Source organism: Fundulus heteroclitus, chromosome 19, assembly GCF_011125445.2.
Source record: "Fundulus heteroclitus isolate FHET01 chromosome 19, MU-UCD_Fhet_4.1, whole genome shotgun sequence".
Lineage (NCBI taxonomy): Eukaryota > Metazoa > Chordata > Actinopteri > Cyprinodontiformes > Fundulidae > Fundulus > Fundulus heteroclitus.
Genome location: NC_046379.1, coordinates 10241105 through 10262814, shown reverse-complemented (window position 1 = coordinate 10262814; position 21710 = coordinate 10241105).

Genomic DNA, 21710 nt, shown 5'->3' with positions numbered 1-21710 from the left:
TAGTACTTCATAAAACAAGAAAATCTGCTTTGCTTAACTGATTTGTTTTTTTTAGACATTAATGTAAAAAATAATGATTTAGTCATGCTGAAATGTTAATAAAGAATGTTCAATTATATTGCATTAAAACAATGGTATTTTCCCCCTTATTGCTTCCCTATTTTTCTTCACTGCACATCAGTCAGAGAGAAGCAATGTGCACAGGGAGGCTTAAGATAGTTTGTAATACTACTGGTCACAAAATAACCTGGAGCACCAAATAAAGAACTACAGGCCTCATTTGCTTTGGTTAAGATCAGTGCGTCAGTGCTAAATGGCATCTGGTGAGGATGGAGCGTCAAAACCAATCCTGACCAAAATCAAAACAAAACTCTCTCATATTTTGTAAAGAAAAAACAAAAACACATTCTGATGATCCAAAAATCTGTTGGGAAAATATTCTTTGCACTCAGAAGCGAAACGTTTTTTTCCTAAGTCGTGCATTTGTACATCTGGTGTAAAACTAGTGCAGCATTTCAGAAAAGTACAAATTAACAGTCAAACAAGGTAGTGGCAGCATGATGGCTCTCTTGCTTAAGGACACGAATATCTTGAAGAAACCATAAATTCTGCTCTCCATCAAAAAGTCCCGACAGAGAACGTCTGACCTGAGCAGCAGGACGATGATTAGTTATGCAGCAAATCCACCCGTAAATGACTCCAAAAACACAAAATAACCCTTTCAGAGTGGATTAGTAAATGTCGGGACCTCTGATATAGTTTAATTAAGACAATTCTGCAAAGCAGAGTGGGCCAGGCGTATACAACACTGTCAATAAATCACAGTTAATTTATTATTTAAAAAGAGAGGTAATTATATTTCAGATAAGCTCAGATTGCTTTGGATTGGGTTTTTTTTCTCCTCTAATAAATGATACCATCATTTAACAACTACAATTAGAATTTCCTCATGTTAAACATGGCTCAGATGAAAATTGGTTTGACAGACGACATAAAAAGCCAAAACAGCAGAAATCTGTGAGGGGAGCAAATACTTTTTCAAAGCACTGCACTACAGTGATATTAATCACTGTAACACATAAAACAAAGAGTTTTCAGTCTCCCTTTTTATCTCTAAAAATTTGGTTTCAGGAAAAAACAGAACATTTTATAACACGCTTCATCGTATTTCTGCTCTCTGTACTGCTGCAAGAGACCAAAAAAAAAAAAAACTTCAATCAATTAATATTAGAACTGATAATCAAATAAATGTGTTTTTAGAACATTTTGGCTTTATTAGCGTGACGGTCTGTGCAGCCAGACATCATGTTATTGTCCAGGCTTGCAGCCCGCACTCAGCTGCAAGAGTGGCCTTCCCCAGCCTGGTCACCCGTCTCCGTTTATCTGCTGGGATAACTATAAAAATCTATCAGGAGGCAGGGGTGGGCTTTTTTCGCTCAGCTTGGCCCTGCTGGCAGATTGAGAGCCCCCCGTAATGCACAAGTCTGTTTTTATTATTCCTGCTGAGAGAACACTATTTCATCAACTGCATGATTCCACAGAAGAGAGGAGATAGCCCCGGCTCGGCTATATTTCTTCCAATCAAACATTCCAAGGGGAAAAAAAAATGAGTGGGTGCCATCAAATCCCAGAATAATGCTGCCAGATTTTATGTAAAAAGAAGGACTGATGGACAAATACAGGAAGGCAAGACAAGTTTAATGACGTGTGTTCAGGAGCTGAGATTGGAAAACTGACAGAGAAAAGCAGCCTCTTTGCTGGAATATAAATTGTTGTGCGCTGTAAAAAGGCTTTTATCTGGAGTGAATATGGGACGTAATACACGGGTCAGGGTTAAGTCATTTTCTCCGGCAAGTTAAGCGAATAATGAAGGCGAGCCCGCGCGGAGAGGAGCACTGCTACTGCCAGTTTGTCTTCATTTATTATGCCAAATCTCATGATTTTGGCGTTGGCGCGGTGAGTGCTCTGGCGCGCACCGGTGGACGACATATCGCTTAATTTACACAAGGTAATGAAAGCAGGGAATGGGAGGACAAAACAATTTACCTGCTGACACGGGAAGAAGTGATTTGCGAACACTGGGGGGGTAAAAAAGCCAGCTGGGGGGGCCAGGGCCATGGGGTGGAAGAGGGGCAGGAGGAAAGGAGGGATAAGAGGAAAGGGAACAATCCAAAGGCTGAAACTGACAGGAAGGCGAGCCAAGCTTCAGAGTTCACTCCTCAGAGGATGTGGAGGATGGCTCCAATGAGGCAACAGTGAAAACTCTCCCTCTCTGCTCTCTCCCTTCCCCGCACAAACAGACGGCACAAAAATAGACACAATCAAACGGCGAAATTGACCTCAAATCTGGAGGGTCTGTGCTGACAAGGCCCTTATTTTACCCCTTCTGTTCTCCACCAGTCGTAATCACTTATCAGAGAGCCACTTGTGGGGCTGAGATGGGAGGCTTCAGCCGCGCTTCGGAGCTCCAACAGGCCACACAGAGACCAGATGTTTGATTCCTAGCCGTGGATTTTCAGAGCACGCCGAAGGGCATGCAAGCTGTTGGCATCTATAAAATATATGTGCAAAAAGCCTTAAAAAATTATTTAAACTTTTGCTTCAGGAGCAAAATCCAACCTTTAATTAGGTATATTTATTCAGTGGGGAACAAAATCCAAGGAGGCACAATTACAGGTTGCTCCAAGAATGTTTTTTTTATTATTATTGGCATACTTCTTTTTGTTTTTAACCTAAATCTTTCAGATCTGGGGATATCAAACAGGTAGAAATGACGCAGGCACTGTTGAACTGTGGATCATGCTGATCTAGCTGGGGTCTGATTATCTAAAAACTCTGACAAGTTTTATCACAGCATTAGGGTTCTTAGGAAAGAGGGAAAAACCTTTTAAACTAAACCCTAAAGTAAGCAGGAGACCAATGGACGTAGCTCTTGAAATATTCAGTTTCCATGGTTTGTAAATATGACGTGACACAGGCCCATCTCTTTAAGTTAATAGTCGTAAGGCTGGACACAAAGAGGACATTTTGGAGTCACCAGGTCTCCACAACAACCTTTAAATACATGCCAACTGGTTGTTTATGAGTTATGCCCAGTTCTATACCTCCGTCTATTGTCTATAACTGCTTATCCTTGCAGGATCGTGGAGGGGGCGGTACTAAGGGTAATTTTGAAGAGACCAATTATCCTTAAAGTCATGTTTTTAGACAATGGGAGGAAGCTGAAGCACCTGCCCGGGATTCGAACCCAGGACCTTCTTCTTGCAACAGTGCCACTGTAATTCTATACCTTCACAAAAAAAACTGTGTTGCAATTTAACTGGATCTGTGTGCCTTACTGAGATGAGGCTCGAGCTGTTTTCAGACTATTTCCTGTTGTTACATGGATCTGATCATTAAGAAATTAAGGGGAATAAATCTTGTCACGTCTTTGAAGAATGTGCCAGTTTTGAATACTTTATGTGAGTTAGGATCAAGGCTGGTGAATTCGGTGTTCTGCTGCGTCAGGACACAGGGCACTACTTTTGCATAGATCTCACCATATTGTTTATTTGCTTCATATTTACAGATTTATTGACTATCTGCAAATCTGAGTGCTCCCAAGTGGTAAAATAATTAGGAGCTGAAATAACCAGAAAGTAGGTCATGCCATCAGTTTCACTTTCAGTTGTGTGCACCAGCATGCCGACGAAAGGGAATATTCATAGACACAGACAGCATAGCATAGGGTGAATTTAACTTTAAGTTATTGTTCAGTGCTGCAATATTTCACATCCAAATTTTCGAGAAAAAAAATGTTTCGTCTAATAATGATAATGATCTAACGATCCCTTTCCTACCAAATTTCACTACTTTCCTTCTTTCATTTCAATATTTTGTTTATTTTATTCTTGAGGTGCATAAAAAAAGTTGACAGCAAAATTGTATTTTTTGGCCTGAAATGTACTTTCATCTTGAAGATTGAAAATCAAAGTGCTTTTTGGATTGCATATAGAAAGATTATGAATGAACACCTCTTGCCCACTGTTATAGGTAACGTGGGGGGGGGGGGGGGGGGTATCTAAACTATTGGTTGTCTCTCATGCCAATTATTTAGACTTGCTCACATAACGCCAATGTTTCTTGTTATTTTCTCTTGCTGCTCTCACTGCATCACTGAGAGTCACAATAAGCCATCTGTCTCAAGTTTATGAGACGAAGAAATAAGACCAGAGTGTGTTTGGGAGATTCTTTTACTCGATACCCCTCAGAAGCGGAAGAGCAGGTGAGAAAGTCTTGCGCAGTTATTCAAAAAGTGACTTGAGAGTTTCTTAAACTTCTGGAAAAACCGTCTCTCGTTCACCTGGCTACTTTGTTGGGTCTCCACCGTAATCGATGCATTAGCGAGAGAACACGGGCTAACTTCAATATTTATAGCTTTGTTACCTCAGAAGACATTATGCCTCTAAACAAAAGACCTGTGCAGCCACAGCAGCAGATGCTTTTCCTCTTCTTCCACGCACAACACTGGTGTCATTCCAACTTGTTGCCAGAGGGGGCAGACGTCTGCCAAAAACCAGGAACTCATACTATGCTCCTTTAAATTTAGTGACTCGTCATATAGATGAAAAATTTGTCATCTGGTCTTTTATATATATATATATATATATATATATATATATATATATATATATATATATATATATATATATATATATATATATATATATAAATTAAACAAGAATGATTCACCAGAAACAACCATAAACAAAATTTATACCTTTTACCCTAGCCACCTCTGTCCCCAGACGTAAATCGCATAGAAAACATTGGGCATAAGAAATTACCTAGGAATCTGAAGAATGAAGAGAGATTGCTCCAACCCTGTAAAATGTTGAGGCGTCATCCTCTCAGCAAACAATAACACAAACAAAAAAACAAAAAGCAAAACCATTATACCTAATTTCTTTTAATTTTCTTATTTTTCCAAAAAAGGTTGGATTTTTTTCTTCTAAATTTGTCATTGTAAGCACATACTACTGCACTAAAAAAATAACTTAGGGCTGCCAATAAGCATGGCTGGCATTGAATATCGCTAAAAGCAGATCTTCTAGTTTAGCTTTATCTATCCTGGAAAACTGTTGCCTACGATTAGAAATGATGGTGCATCCACAGTCAGTTACCTAATCTAATCTAAATGACTTACTCTGCTGATGGATGCAGTACGCAGTTGATGGACTTGCCGCTTGGCTTAAGGCTTTTCACACAAACAGGGAAAGAGTCTGGCCAAGACTCTCGGAAAATATGGCTGGAGCACCACTGTAATTTTCCAATCACCAGCCCTTCAGGCCAGGCCACTCCTTAGGGCAGTAAGATCAGATGAGCCGGGGTGTTTTCTTTTGTCCGAGGCCAAACTCTATTTGTCCGCTCGCAGGAACAAAAACAATCAGGGAGCCGAGAGAGACCGGCTTTCTGGACTCGCTGGAGACGGGCCATGAGACGGAGCAGGAGGAGGAAAGAGGAGGGAGACAGAAAGCGGGTGACACAGATAACTGCGTCCACCCCTCCACCCCCCCTCCCTTCCCGCTGCGGGTGGCTGCTTGGTTCTAGTGATGATGAACGGGCAACAAGGCTCAGCACCAGGTCCCTGCTGTCAGGGCTCTCTGCAGGATGACACATAGAGAGGAAGTGTCACTCTCGGCAGGCCTGCTGGGCCAACCTGGACTCTGCTGAGTCCTGCTGCTTGTGTTCTCGCTGCAAAACAAACACCATCACACCCGCCCCTCCCCGAAGGAAGACACACACGCAGCTAAACTTCCGCTATGGCCTGGAGATAAAAAAAAAAAAGACCAACCAGCCTGTGCAGTATCTGAATACTCAAATCTGGTTTAATAAATGAGAATATTCTGCCTGGATTTCACTGCAAGAGAAACTAGCGTTGGAGCTGCAACTGTAAATGGGGGGTCTCATTCATCCTCCCCCCCCCTCGGCTGCAGCTTTTTCCACAGGCTTATTTCCCCTCACAATGAGAGGTGACAGTGAACAGTGGAACTCGTCAGTGTGAATAACACGCAGTTACGCTTGGTGACACCCTCTGGTGGAGCACGGCACACACACACCCACAGACGGCGACGCACACACCGAGGCTCTGGAGCCCCCCGCGGTAGGCCCGCTGTCAACCTCCGTGCACTGCATTCCATTACGGCTTAACTGGGGGCAAATTGAGCAATCTGATGGGTTAAATTTGACACGTTTGTCCGTGCAACCGTTGCTACTTGTGCAGGACAGCGACTTTCCATAGTGCAGGGTGGTGGGAACAGTGCAGAGGTTTTCACATCCTCTGTGGAAAAAGTTGCAGCTTCACTGTATTTAAACACTATTTTGTGTGATAGACCGACGCAAAACAGAGCAGAATTGTGGTTCAGATGGTAAAGCGTTCGTAGTTTTAAGGGTTTTTCTACAAAGAAACATCTGAGAAGTGTGATTTGCATTCAATCCACTATAGAAGAGTCTATACTTCATAGGACAACATTTCAATGTAGTTTTCCCTGCTGAAGAAAAGCAACCCACCACCATGAGCCACTGAAGATGGTGCATTCAGGGTTAAGTGCAGTGTTTGGATTTTCACCACACACACACACACACAGCGTTGTGCGTGCTGGCCAAAGAGTTAAATCTCATCTAACCAGAGCACCTTCTTCCACATCTTTGCTGTGTCCCTTCCAAGGCTAGCGGTGTTGCACAGCTAACAGTAGCCTTAGATATACTTTATTATCATCATTCAACTGTGCATTTGCAAGGTAAAATTCTAAATTTTGTTGCAAGGCTCCTGGTAAAAACAGGAGACAAAAGAGAGACGTTATAAATATGTCTGACGTTTGTCAGGGTGACATCTCTGCAGCTCCTCCAGAGTTACCGTGGGCCTCCTTGCTCCTGTTCTGCGATTTGCTCTCATTGCAAATCCAGTAATTGCAGGTAGGAGGCCATGTGTTGGTAGGTGCAGTTCAACCCATCAGTCTTCCCAGGTGATGGGTTGAAACATGTACCTTGAGATGTTAATGCCTTGGGATATTGTTTGATACCTGCATGATATCAAAACATTTATCCCTGACCTGTAAGAGATAAAGTCAAACACAGGTGGACTCTGTGTTCAGGTTATCTACTTTACTACTGTATTTTATTTAGGGGTATCACAGTAAAATGGGCTGAATACAAACGCCTGCCACATTATCAGATCTTCATTTGTAAAGTGCTTTGAAATCCATTTCTAATTTTCTCTCCACTTCTCAATAATACACTCCTTTGTGTTATTCCATCATAAAAAGTCCCAAAAGAAAACATTACCTTCATAACAAGATAAAATAAGATAAACTTCATGGGGAATTGATTTATTTATTTTTTACAGCCTAGCACAGTTAAAGTTTGGAAATTAGGCGCGATATTAAAAATCTTGCACATGTTGTTGTTTTTTTCAGATCATATTGAGTAAGCATCAGTGCTTATGACAAAGAGCACCAGAAAGGTATATACCCAGGTGAGCTCAAATTACTGTAGCATAAAGTCTTTGCTGTCCCTCGCTAATGTGCTCACCTCACGCGGTGTCCTTCAGCCACACATTAGAAGAGGAGTCCATAACACAACCAGTGGACAGGTTTAATTTACCCACTTCTCCGTCCACTGCCCCATCAGCATATAGTATCACATAACTGCTAATGGGCTAATGGGAGGAAGGAGGGAGGGAGCGAGCGCAGGAGGAAGAAAGCGATAGTTAGGGAAATGGAGCTCAGGTTCATCCAAACATTTAATAACTTCTCCATTCTGGTGCGCTCACCTCTTAGGTGGGCTAATTACATCATTTAAGTGGCCCGGGTGAGGTTGGCCAGCACGGACGTCCCGTCTCACGGTGTCATCACATAATTATGACTTATGCCGATGGAGCCCTGCAAGCTGGATGAAGTCAGCTCGCCATAAATTTTAATGATCGCTCAGACAATACGAACATTTGCGGGACTGCCGTGGAATTAGAGGAGAAAGGTTTGTGCAGAGGGAGAAAGGAGAGAGGGGGGGGGGTGGAGGGCCGGGAGAGGTAAAACGTGTGTGACATGTTTGAGAACAGCGGATTTAGAGCGGGCGGACACAGATGCTCGATTGTTTGAGATCAGGTTCTGTGGTCACCGGGCTGCTGGGAGGACAGCGTCAGGCCTGTCAGAGGGCTGATTCAATGGAAAAACGGCAGCTGACACTCAACGCTCGCAGTCCACCTGCTGACCTCGTCCTGCAAATATTACCTGGACAGAGTAGAAGAAAGGCCGAAAAGATGGTCTGTCAAAACTTTTAAAAGTTAAAAAAGCCACTCTGTCTGAGATGAATAAGTAATGTCTGAGTGTTTTTTTTTTTCTTCCCCTCATCCAGCTGTGAAAAGGCTAATTAGGCCTTTATGGTTGATCATAGTAGAAGCAGATTGGGAGGTTCGAGTCCCCTGGGCTGGTAAAAAAAAAATAACTTTACATTTCTGGAGTAATTATAAAATCATCCCTGACCTCTGTGGCATAGCACTAAATGCGCTTTGCTTCATTTATTTCCAAAAAGAAATTGTGTTGATTACAGGAAGAAAAAAAAAAAAACAGTCTTTACCTTTCAACAGTGTTAACTTACACCACAGAGTGAGGCCTATTGATTTGAAGACGCGCGCGTGACCTATCGAGATATTCTGCTGGAGAAGACAAAGCAGGCTTAAGAGAAGCTGATCTCCACTGCACTTAATATTAATGTCTGTTTTGTGGCTATCCTGTTTCCAGAGAAGGCAGCTCCTGCGGTGGAGCGATTGAATGACAGAGATTACCTGTGTGGAAAGCCCCACGAGACAGCTGATTGATAATGCATGACAAAAATGTTTTTGTTTACCCACAGATTTGGGTTTGAGCAAGGTTTCGGTTTCCTGTTTTTCCCTTTTTCCGTCCTCCTGAAACCAGACACAAACAGGTTGAGGGGGGTTAGCTGGTTAGAAAGGTCCGGACTTGCACCAGCAGCACCTCCTCCACCTGCGGGTTATCCGCACCACATTCTTCCCACCGAGCAGGGGGTTGTCCTAGAGGGGACGTAACATGAAAACATAATCTCACACCGCTACTTCATTCCTTCAGCAGCATTAGATTAGATTGAAACTTCCCTGCACACTTTCCTGGGGCTGTCAAATGAGCTGTCAGTCATGTGTCAGAGCCGGCCCCCACTCGTCCGCCCTAATACATCACGCGGCCTTTTATATGGATCAGTATGAGTGGGAATCTCTGCACCGACGCCAGCAGCTCCTCGGCTGAAACGCGGTGGATGATTGATAACTCCTCGCCGTCGTTGCCATTTGTGTGGTTGGTTGGAGAAGGAAGGTCCCCTAGTGTCCACAGACGCGTGCAAAGAGAAGGCTGTGCATGCTTTGGATGATAAAAAAAACAATTGCATATTTAACACCAAGTGCTCAATATACCTTCGGTAGTTGTCATTAACGAAGACAGCTATTCAAAAGTTGTTGTTTTTTTTTGTATGTGCATGAGTGTTAATAGTATATAGAAAAACTTCATTATAGACTCCAGTTGGTTTCTCCGTATAAGTTCACAAAAAAGATCTTAGGTAAAACATACTGTTAATATCAACAAACAGCTGTGGTCTAATGTAATAATAGAGAATGCAATAACAAAGATATTGAAGCAATAGTTTTATGGCGAGAGGTGATTGCAAATGTCCATCTGTCCAATTAAACAGAAAATCAGTGGCTATATTCTAAATGCAGCTCTTATTTTTTTTTTTTTACCATTTCTTGTCTCTACGTTCTTAAATGCTCCGGCAGTAAAATGTTCTTCAGAAGAATAACCTTTGATTATTAGACTGCATGAGTTACATTTAGTATTTTTTTTGTTATTTTCCATGCCTGTAGTTCAATACATGACAGTAAAACCTACGAGTTGTGTTGCAAAACGTTAAATGACAATGCTGCATGTGACAGGACGCTAGTAAAGGTCTTCAGAAAAGGCAATTAGGATACACCAGGTACGCCTAACGAACCATTAGGGCCCCACACAAATTTTACTTTGGATGGGTGCATATTTCGTGGGTCTGGGTTCTCATTGGGTTTCTTTCTTAGGACCCATCATGATTGACAAAATCTGTTGGACACCTTTTGTATTTCTCTGTTGGATCTCAAGGGAGAAATGGGGAAACCAGTTCTGATGGAGCAACACATCTAAAACCAACTTCTCCCCCAGAGCTGTTCTGTATCAACCCTTTGCAACTAACCTGAAGCCATTGTCTAACCCACAAATATCTCATTAGGGGCCCTTTTCCAGCCTATGTGGGGTCCATATGTAAATTCTTGCATATGGGCCCCATAAGTAGTGATGGTAGAGCTGAGGATGTTCCTGCCCAAAATTACTTCATATTTTTCTCTCAGAATGGAGGATCATTAATTTGTTTGGTTCATAAAAATACATCTAAATGCAAGTTGTCCACCTGAGGGGGGATGGAAAAACTCCTTTTACATTTAAAAAAAAAAAAGGAAATTCTCTTTTTTGTGCCTAATTATGATTGAAAACGCGTAATAATAAACGAGTGATTGAGCTAATCATGATTATGAGATCATGACGTAAATATTAGTTTAAAGTCAGGAGCAGCTACGGCTTCAGACGTCCAAAGTCTGGTCTGAGATGACGGAGGGGGGGGGGGGGATCCTGAGCCTGTCTCATCTTGGCATGCAGGCCGAGCTAATGGGTACTTGGCACATCCACAGCTCTCCATCCCGATCTCAGTTTTGCTAATCCAATTGAGGAAACCTGCTTTGCATGAGGGGGGCTCATCTGTCTGTGCCGCTCATTAATAAAGCTTCTCAAACGGGGGACCGTTCACATTCCTGGGGATCAGCCCAAAACTCAAGATCGAATTAGATTTACAGTATAATCACCTCTCAGTTGCATAATCGTGGTGCTGTGTGGGGTGGCACAGGAGAAAATATGACCCCCCCCCTGTTGTAAAACGGGACACATATTTGAAAAACCCTGTTGTGCTGCTAAATTTTAAAGCTCTTCTTATCTTCTTTTTGAACCGTTTCCATCTTCCTGCAGCTGCATTTATGTCCAGAGATGATGACGACGAGGATAACGTTGCTAATCTTGTTACGTTGTGCACAGAATTGTCTCCCATGTTAATGATGTACCAGCGCCCGCCGTGGTCCACAGAGATGCTTACTTTCAATTTGTGTACTGTCATCTCTGCTCCACGAAATTGATGCTCCCTCTTCCTTTTAATTAAATCAAATACAAAAAAAAGGGGGTTGGGGGAAGGGCTACATAGGTTGGGCAACCAGCACATATGTGCAACCTTGCCCATTTACAGGACTAAATCAGGCTGTTTCGACTATGAAGCTGAACTTTACAGCTAAATAAGCAACCCACCACATACTTAATCCCCAATACCTATATTCTTTTCAGTCTGTTTAATTTAGGCTTTCTCTAAACGTCGACAGCCTCGTCGATTTCATTCAGGGAGCAGCAGGGCATTCTTCCTGGTATATAAATAAATAACAATCCCAGGAATCTCTCTCAGGTAGGTTCGCCCCTGAGGCGCAACTGAAGCCAAAACTCTAAGAAATGAGAACGTTAAAAAATTCCCACACATTCGAAAGCATGCAATTGGATTTCCCGTGTCCTGTGAGGTGGGCGGTGCAGTTCCTGCAGCTGTGACTTTATCAAGGTAACATAACCTGAAGGCTGCAGTGTGGCAGCACAGGCCCCGCAAAGGCCCGTCCTGCAGTTCCACATCGCTGCCTGCTTGGCTATTCATCCTGTGGACCCGGCAAATGAAATTATGGGAGGAAGAGCAAAGGACATTCTTTGGGAATTAATCCCATTTATGCCTAAACCCACTTCAGGTTGTTATAGTGAGGCCCTCCTCAGACCAGACGTAAGGTGCATTTACAATTAGAAAAGGCCTTGGGAGGATTAAAGATATTGTTCACTCGTTTGTTTGTTGACATATTTGTAGATGAAGATGGTATTTTAGGAAAGACAAAAAAAAAAAAAAGCATATAAAGACGTCGTTTTATACAGATCAACTCTCAGGTATAAACGTTAGTTTACAGTGCTGCATAGATTACTGTTAGATGAGCAGAACATGAAAATAAAAGCAAAATGCAGCCAGAACAAGACAACTATGGTTCATTTTAATCCATCTGGTACATAATTCACATTCTCTGAATTGAATAAAAACATTTCATTATAAATCTTGTCAATTTAAAACAATTTTACCCATGTATTAAATCCCATATCTGCATATTCAGTGGCCTTAAATTTGTGCCCTCAGAATTTTAAAAACTAAAATATATTTTTAAAAAAATAAACTGGTTGCATTGACCAGACTATAGGCTATAGTCACATAACATTATTTTTATGTATAATATAAAGATCATACTCCCATGTTGAAACATCACATTTACTGCTAAAGCTTTACTTTATTTATATGAAGCTGACATCCAAGTATAGTACTGTAATTCATATGAATCTCTCTCTTTTTTAAAAAAATAAATAAAAGCAAGTTTTTGGTGCCACTTTTCAGAGTTAATCTTCTCAGAACGTTTGTAAAAATAAAAAATAAATGAAAAAAACATAAAATTAAACAGTTTTAAACTTAAACGTCCAACACTTTAGTGAAAGTTATATTGAATCTCACCTCTAAACCAGATGAATGTGTCATTATTCCGTTTTTGTGCTTTGCATGTGTTTACTTCTAACAGCACCGTGATAGTGGAAGCACCTGACATCAATTAGCGCGCTCAGCCAACTCGATGCACTGCAGCTAAACACTGCCCCCTAGTGAGCACACCGCAGTATATCAGGTGAAACTGGTCATTCCTTGCAAGTTTGATCCACTCAAGACTATTGTCAACATAAACGAGCCCCTGGATCTAATGCATCAAAATAATAATAATAATAATAATAATAATAATAATAATAATAATAATAATAATAATAATAATATGATTATTATTATTATTATCATTATTATTATTATTATTATTATTATTATTATTATTATTATTATTATTATTATTATTATTATTATTATAACAGTCCATGTGCCCTGCCTTTGCCCAATGGCTGCTGGAAATAGGAAATAGGCACAATATATATATCTATATATATATATATATAGATATATATCTATATATATATAGATATAGATATATATCTGTATATAGATAGATAGATAGATAGATAGATAGATAGATAGATAGATAGATAGATAGATAGATAGATAGATAGATAGATAGATAGATAGATAGATAGATAGATAGATAGATATTGACCTCATATGTCATCCAAGTTATATCACAAGACAACAAGATCCATTTGGTATCCAAATTGATTGGTAATTCTATTACCAAATCAATCCAATACAATCCAGTCACATAGATTCCCATTTATCATGTAACATTTGTTATATAAACATACATTAAGTAGTCTATTTTGCAGCAATTCCTCCGCCTGAGCAAGCATGTGGCGACCGTGGAAAGGAATGGCTCCCTTACAACAGGGCGCTGAAGGCCTTGTATAGAAGTTAAATATAACACAACTTTGTGATATCAAAAGAAACTACTTTGTTGGACACATGTGATTGGATCTGACTATTGCTTCATGGAAGAATAAGATGCATGTGGAACACACAGTCTGTCTGAAATCCTGCTCTACAAACTCAGAGATCTATGCAGTTCATGCGAGTATTAGCACAAGAGCTCTGCAGATTACAGCTTCTTCACTGTCCTCATCAAGGACCACAGTCAGACATCAAAAGCCCCAAACACACATCCACCTTCCCATCTCCTGCACGCACACACGCACACTCTTATTCACAGAAACACACTTGTAAACACTCACACAGCGACAGTCTCCTCCGGCAGGTCCCTGCCATTATCCTGTCCTCTACCCTAAACACGCAGTTTTAATTTCAAAGCTCTGATTAGCTGATGATTGCATGACAGCCGCCGACCAGGTTCCCTTTTCGCCCGGCTCCCAGACTGCAACTCAATCATGCCCAATTAGTGGGTCCCCAAACACTCTCTCTTATTAGAGGACTCATAATCGACTCATTGTGTCCTGATTTGGCAAATAAATCACTCTGGAGGCTGCTGACTCCCCACCACCGCCGCCCCCGTTTTTTTTAATACCCACTACTTCCTCCACTCTGTCTTTTACTGCCCACTCCCCTTCTTTTCCTTGTCCAGGGGTTCAGTGACAATGTTTTCAGGCGTGCTTTTCATTGGAGCTGACAGTTTGAGCAACGCCACACTCCTTTTTTTTTTCCTCCCCATTCCCCCCGAAGAATGAAGAATAATTTAGCAGCTAAGGCTAGGCAGGCAGCATGCGGGTGTCCTTGTCCTACAAGGTTAAGAATCCATTCCATCTGAGCAAGAAAGGAGTGAATTAAAATAAATGATGGCCACATATTTATTGCAAGTTTGTAGATGAAGCAAAGTCAGTCCAGAGGACCATTGGGGCCCGGACTGCCACGGGCCCAGCGTAGCAGAGGGACCTCCCTATATAACTGGTTAACAACTCAATGTGACATTACTTCTATCCTGCATGTGTTCATATATTTCTAATAATTAACTCTGCACCTGCGTGTGTTGGACACATAAGGACAAGTGCTACAGCCTAAAAATACTAAATAATCTGGTGGAAGATGTAGACAAAAATAAACCAAACTATAAAATTAGGTGTTTTTTGAGTAAACTTGCCTCATACATATGATTGCTGCAATCTAAATCATCCATATGTGGCAATTAAATGAGCAGGAAGCATTAAAAACACAATTTTCTTCAGACTTGGGATTAAAAAAAAAATCTGCTCTCAGCAACAAAAGCTCTTTTAGGATAAAGTTAACAAAACGCAAACTGCTGACCTGTTTAGCAGTCCTCACAGTGCCTCACAAAAGTATTCACACCCCTCTAACCACCTTTCATATTTGGTCTGGGATCTGTTTCATTGGGATTTTATGTGATGCGTCAACACAAAGTAGCACAGAACCCAAAGCTGGAAGGTTAAGGATACATATTTTTTTAAATTATGCTTGCACACAAAAACTGAAAAGTGTGGCAGGCATTTTTATTTAGCTCCCTTGCGTCAATGCTTTGTAGAACCACTTTTACTGCAGTTATAGCTGCCAGTCTTTACACATCCTGAAGCTGATGCTCTAGATTACAAATCAGCTTAAGGTCAGTCAGACTGAATGGAGATTGACTTTAAAAAGCAATAGATTCTCAATTGTATTTAGCCCTGGACTTTGACTAGGCCATTCTAACACACCTTCCCATTGTAGCTCGGATTAAATGGCACGTTTTCTACCAGATTGGCTCTTTTTCTGGTTCCAGCCCTCTCGCCATCAACCCAAACCAGTAGTGGGGAAAACATGTGGAAAAAACTCAACTAAAACAGTGAAGCGTAATCTGAGCCCCAATCCCAAATTTCAAAGAAACATAACAGTAACCTCGTTTCACCTATACTGACTTCTTCTTGTCCACTCCAACAAGAGATGGGGTTTGGCATTTGCGTTGAGTGGTCATTAGTCTGTGTTTACAGGCGAGAATGCCTGGCCAGCTGGCATGTGACGTTTGATATGCGGTGCTCTAGCACTGCGAGACCCCCGCGGCAGAGTCGGCGATTCCCAGCAACCCCTTTCCCCAGGCGGGCCGTGGAGACCGTGTCGAGCCCTCAGCAGATGGAGCCTCCAGCAGCTCCTGTCTCTCATCTACAAGCTAAGAAGAGGTGGAGCAAACGCTGGAGGTGGGCCTGGCCCGGGCTCCCGTCAAAGATGCCAGAAGAAGGCTGAGACCCCGACGAGGCCCTGCTGGGAGCGTACTGGGCCGGAACAGGTGCAGCCTCAGCCCCTGTATCCCCTCTGTCAGCACCTCGGTGGTGGAGCCCGCACTCTCTTCCTGTCCTGACTTCTTCTCATTCGCACACTCGTGAGGTGTTGCGGGACTGCGTCCAGCGCCCCTCCCCCCGCCCCCCCCCCCTTTCCCCGCAACACATCCAGACACCAAAAAATTACAAGCAGCCACAGTTCAACAGTGAGAGGTAATAAATGTTTCTCCCACTGCCTCCTGCCTCCTATTTTCAAGGAACAAAATTACAAAGTACCAAGTTCACGGCAGACTTGACCCTCAGAGGGCAAGCTACTGAGTTGTGTTGACTCAGGCGTTTTCATCTGCTGGCCATGATAAGCTTCTCAGCTGACCCCACCACTGCCAGGGGGGGGGGGGCAACACAACCACTTTCCCATCAGCCACTATTTTATCGCCAGCAGCTACAAGACAAAGAGGTTTTTGCTGTGTACCTGGCTGCAAGCAACATCCTGCGTGATGGAAAGAGTTTATGATCAGGCTTGGGGAGGCGGGCGGTGGGGCGCTAAAGCCCAACAGGCCACCTTGACCTGTCCCTGGACAGAGGACCATGGTGGACACTTTCAGATGCGCAACCCCCCAGCCCCCACGGTGACCAGGTTACCCCAACTGCCTCTGAGTTATTATCATAATTTCCCAGAGAGGCACCGCAGAGCCTCTGGAGTAGAGAGGCATCCGTGTTTTACAGAATGTTGTGTGTTTTATTGCCTTTAAGTCACTCATAGGGCCAGAAGCGAGGGCCCACAATGATAAGAAAACCAGTCATGTGAAAAATGAAGGACCTTGCCTACAAGACAGAGAGGTGAAGAAGGGAAATAATAAAATACATGACAAATGTAGAGCCTGGTTGTATTTCATGTTCAAACCCTCTCGCCTTCCAACACAGCGGCGCACTGAAAACATACAGAGGAAAAGGAAGGAAAGTAATGCTCATGGGTTTCAGATCTCCCTGTTACTGTTTCCTGTTTCACCACGTATGCAGGTGTATTGACAAATGTGAGTTGTGCAGGAAAGAAAGCAAATTTTGTGGACCAAGTCCTGTCATTTCATTACCGCACGTAACCCTTCAAATACTCTTGCAGTTTTAACAGTGCATGTGTATCGGAAACAATGGCGTGTAGTTTAAAGTGTTCCCAAGCGTCAGGAAGGTGTATGTTACTTACTTATTAGTATTTTCTTTTCTAATAAGAAATAGACCCTTTGGTGATAAAAGTACAACACTCTCTGTATGCCACTTGGTAAGATAAGTGTAAGCTAAAATATCCAGAAAGTAGGTCATGCTGTCAGTTTCACTTTCTGCTTCAGGCATCTGACATGCTGAGTTGAGTGGTCCTTCATCAGCGCAGACAAAGCGCCTGCATAAATGTACTTAGGTAATATTATCAGGTTGTTGGTGGACATATTTAAGTCGCAATTAACTCAATTTGACGTATACAAACCATGTGAGAGCTGCGGTGTTCAGGCAAAAAATAAAAGAATCAGTGGCGGACTGATTTACCTGGTGATCAAATTATGAGTGTTACGGTGTCAAATGTGGCACTGGGGCGTTATTTACTTGAGGCAGAGCTAGGGTTGTGAAGTTATTTGCATTTATTGTTTAATTTTGATTTTGGCTACAAGCAAGCACCAAAAATGACCTAATTATTAAAGGAACAAATTAAAAGATAGGAATTTATCTTGGCTTATTTCATATCGCAAGTAAGCTCTTATTTTGTTAAATCACATGACTCTTATTCCCTTTTCAATGCTGGATCCACCTGCGTTGAGCGTTGCTGTCTTGTCAAGTCAGCGCAAGTAAAGACAACAGAAGGAAGAGAAGCAGGAGAATGTCTCTCTGGTGGGTATGGATATGAAATTACTAAATTGACCGCCACAGAAATAGACTGGAATGTAAATCTTCCAGAAGCAAAAATAAACGGGTTATTATTTGTCATGGTAATTATTAATGTTCTTAGTTTGCATTTTAGTTCCTTTTTTGTTATTTGTGTACACGCTCAAGACAATTAACTTCGCTTGAGGTGCAATAGACAATAACTTTTTTCCCCCAAGGTAAATAATCGTGGTTTCGGTATTTGACCCAAGTTCTTGCATTTAGTTGAGAAACAGTGTAACAGAGGTACAAAGCGTTTCCCCCCCATGCCGTGGTTTCTACTGTTTAGGTCCTTTGACAAAATGTCAGCCGTAAACTGCCACGGGGCTTTCTGAGCTACCTTCGTTTTAGGCATTTCATGTCCGAGGCCACCTGGGGTAATCTGAAAAAGAAAGGAACTGGAGTGATAGAATATTAACTAAAGCACAGAAGGGGAAAAATAACTAAAATTGCTCTTCAGCTTGCGATACTTTGGGCTCTCAGGAAGAAAAAAAAAACACTTTTATTGTCTTCTTTGTGGAGTTAAATCCCCCTTCTCTGCCACAAAACCCCCTGCGGGGTGTTAAAGGTGCGGTATAACTAATGAGAAATAAAACATCTGTTTAATCTAGCCGTTTCAAAGGCAAATCCCCTTTTGATCAAAAAATGATATTGATCTGACTGCCTTAGTTGTGTGTCGAGGACTTCTCCTTTAAACTTGAACTTTTGTTGCAAATCAATGCCGCGGCAGCTTTTTGAGGTTTGTTTCAAAGAGGTTTCATTTAAAAAATGGCGGCATTTGCATGGATTATGTTCAGCATCAGAATTCAAATTGACCTTGTAAATGTCTGTGTTTCAACCTAATGAGTGTAATATGGTTTTATTCTGGTCTGGATTATTTTTTTAAATTTTTTTTGGGTCCTTTTCAGCCCCTTCTCATCCTCTTGTGGACTGGTTCGGGGCCAGGTCAGTGACAGCGAACCTGTGGCAGGCGCGTGGCCCCTGCAGCAATGAACAGGGCCAAATATTCCTTGAGCTTTGGCGTGTCTGTCCTCACCCCTCACTCTTGTGTCTGAGAGGGCCCCCGGCTATCTTCACATCTCCCCATTTTCTTTAATTACACCTCGGCAAATTGCTTTTGGGTCATATGGAAGGGAGATATTGAGAACAGATAAGATGTATAAACCTCTGTCAACGCCGCGACATATTAAGTGAAGTTGGAAGCATATTATCTGTACTCTACGCGTCCAATTAGCGCAAAAAAATATCCAAATACTTTAGGAAAAGCCTGTCGACGGGGAGCAAAAAAAAAAAAAAAAATACACAAATGAGTCCTTCACTATACTTTTATTAAAATTCCTTCACTTTCCGAAGTCAGTTTTCGTTGCCACTAAGAAATAAGCTTCTGTGCTGGTCTTAAGCTTTTAGAGTTGAATTTCACGAGCAAATACAGGAGATAACCAGTTTACACTGGCATGAAGGAACGTCTCTCTGTCATCAAATGCTGAGTTCTTGTTATCTACAGTCCTTTGTAAAAGTATGCATACCCCTTCACTTGTTCTCTTTATGCACATCCACAAACCTCTAAGCATTTTTAGTGGTGATTTATGTGACAAACCAACACAAAATGGTGCATAACTGTAAAGAGGGTGAAAACTTATGTGGTTGTCAAAATATTCTACAAAGAAAAAAAAATATGTAAAAGTGGAGACGAGGCTTTGCAATTAGAGCAGCAAGACAACATGTTTCTACCTGCTTTTCACATGCAGAAATTTTTGCCTGTGAAAAATCACTCAAACTCAGTTAGCCTGAATGCACACATCAACTTTCAAGTCTCACTACAGATTGTTAGTTGGATTTAGGTCTGAACTTTGACTGGGACATTCTAACACACAAATATGCTTGGACCTAAACCATTGCATTGTAATTTTGGCCGTCCAATTAGCCTATCAGTCATCTCTGATATTATTATTACCGTATTTAACCAGGAAGGACCCACTGAGATTTAAAACCAAACTTACAAGGGTAACCTGGACAGAAACATCACTAAAAGACATAACAATTTTCCATTTTATAAAACATCAGGGATCACCAAAATTTAAATTAGAAGAAAAAAGTCCAATAACATATTTAAAGTGTGGTAAATGTGCGGATGTGCCATACTTTTGTCATTTTCTGGATAGTATTTGGTACATTTTATGTAAGGGGAATCTGTACACTGGATTTCATAACATAAAATAGGGGTAAAACATGTGCAGATATTCATTTCTGCAAGCAGAATATGAAACATGCACACAACTTGTTTCCACCCAATGCTGACTGTTTAAAATGTTAAAATCCATATGTTTAAACCCATACAAAGAAACAAGTTCCTTCAAATGTAGCTAAATCTGGAGCAGATTGCATGTATAAGGGGTACAGAACCTGAATTTATTTTAACTTTTTGTGAACGAATGTAGTGAGATCCTACAGTTCTCTGGATAATGTATGACAATAAGGGGAGAAAACCGAGGATAGCTTATGAATTTAAAGCTACTGAGGATGATGAATCTCACGGCTTTTTACCAACGGCTTGATGTGAGAATTAAAGGAGAATCATCAATCACAGCTTCAAGGTATTTATAATCAGACACTGAATCAATCCTCAAAGCATGCACAGTGGAGGCAGATGGAAAATTTGAAGAATTTAATTCAGAGTTGAAAAGAAACGTAATTTTTATCTTAAGCATTGAGAACTGCCCTGTTTTTAGAAATATGGCTCCTAATTGTCCAGACCAGCAGATAGGTATAAACATTTTAGAGCTTCATGTTCGTCTTAGACTAGAATTGATCTAAAACTAAAAAAAAGTACTTCAAACTTCATAGCGGCCTAGATAACTCATGTTGTTATAAGAGATATTAAGAGAAACTTATATTGACCTAAAATTAAGAAAATACGGATAGAAAATACTAAGCATTCCAGTCTTCTTGTCAAATTTCTTATAATTTTTGATCATATCTGAATCAGTATAAATTAGTAACCAAATTGTTTTCCAAATTTTTAAGGGGTTGTTTACATTTCTTGAAGTTACTGAAATAAAATAACTGGGTATTTTTATTTTAGTGCCACTGTGCATTTATTTCAGAGATTCCTAAAATGATCCCAAATCAGAGCTAGCATCTGCTTTTCTGGCTTTGGCCCACATCACATTACACTCATGAAGTAACTTTTAAAGATCAGGGTGGAGCCAGGTTAGACCTTTCACCCTATACTTTTTTACAGGAGCATGTTTATCAATGATTTTGATAAAAACAAAAAAAATTCCCAAGCATTTTTCACATCTGGAATAACAGCGTTTTTCTCAGTCAAAAAGATGTAGATCACCCCTGATCACATCGACCTTCTTCTTGCCTGTTCACCTGAAGATTCTTCCACCTGAGCTGTGCATCTTTGCAGCTCCCCCAGAGTTACAACAGGGCTTCTTGGCTGTTTTTCTGATTCACGCCCTTCTTGCCCAGTCTGCGCGTTTTTATGAGTTTGCAGTAGCTCCAACTGCTTTCTGTTTTCAGCTGATGGATTGAACGGCACTCTTAGCTTGAGATGTTATTTTATAACCTAACCCGCTATGAACTCCTTCCCCACTTTCTCTCTGGTCTGCCTGCTGTGTTCCTTCATCTTTACGATGCTGTTTGTTCACTAATGTTCTCTAAACAACCCTGTGAAGCCTTCACAAAACACCTGGATTTATACTGCGGGGATATGTATGCAGCACATTATAAAACAATGTATTAATTCTCTTCCATCTCAAAATTGTGCGCTCTTTTGTGTTTGCTATTCAAATAAAATCCCGATAGAACAAACAGAAGTTGTAACCTGAAAAAGTGAAAGGGCTCAAGGGGTGTGAATAGTTTTGCAAGGCACTGTATGACTATTTTTTTTTTTTTTAAATGTCAAGAAATGAA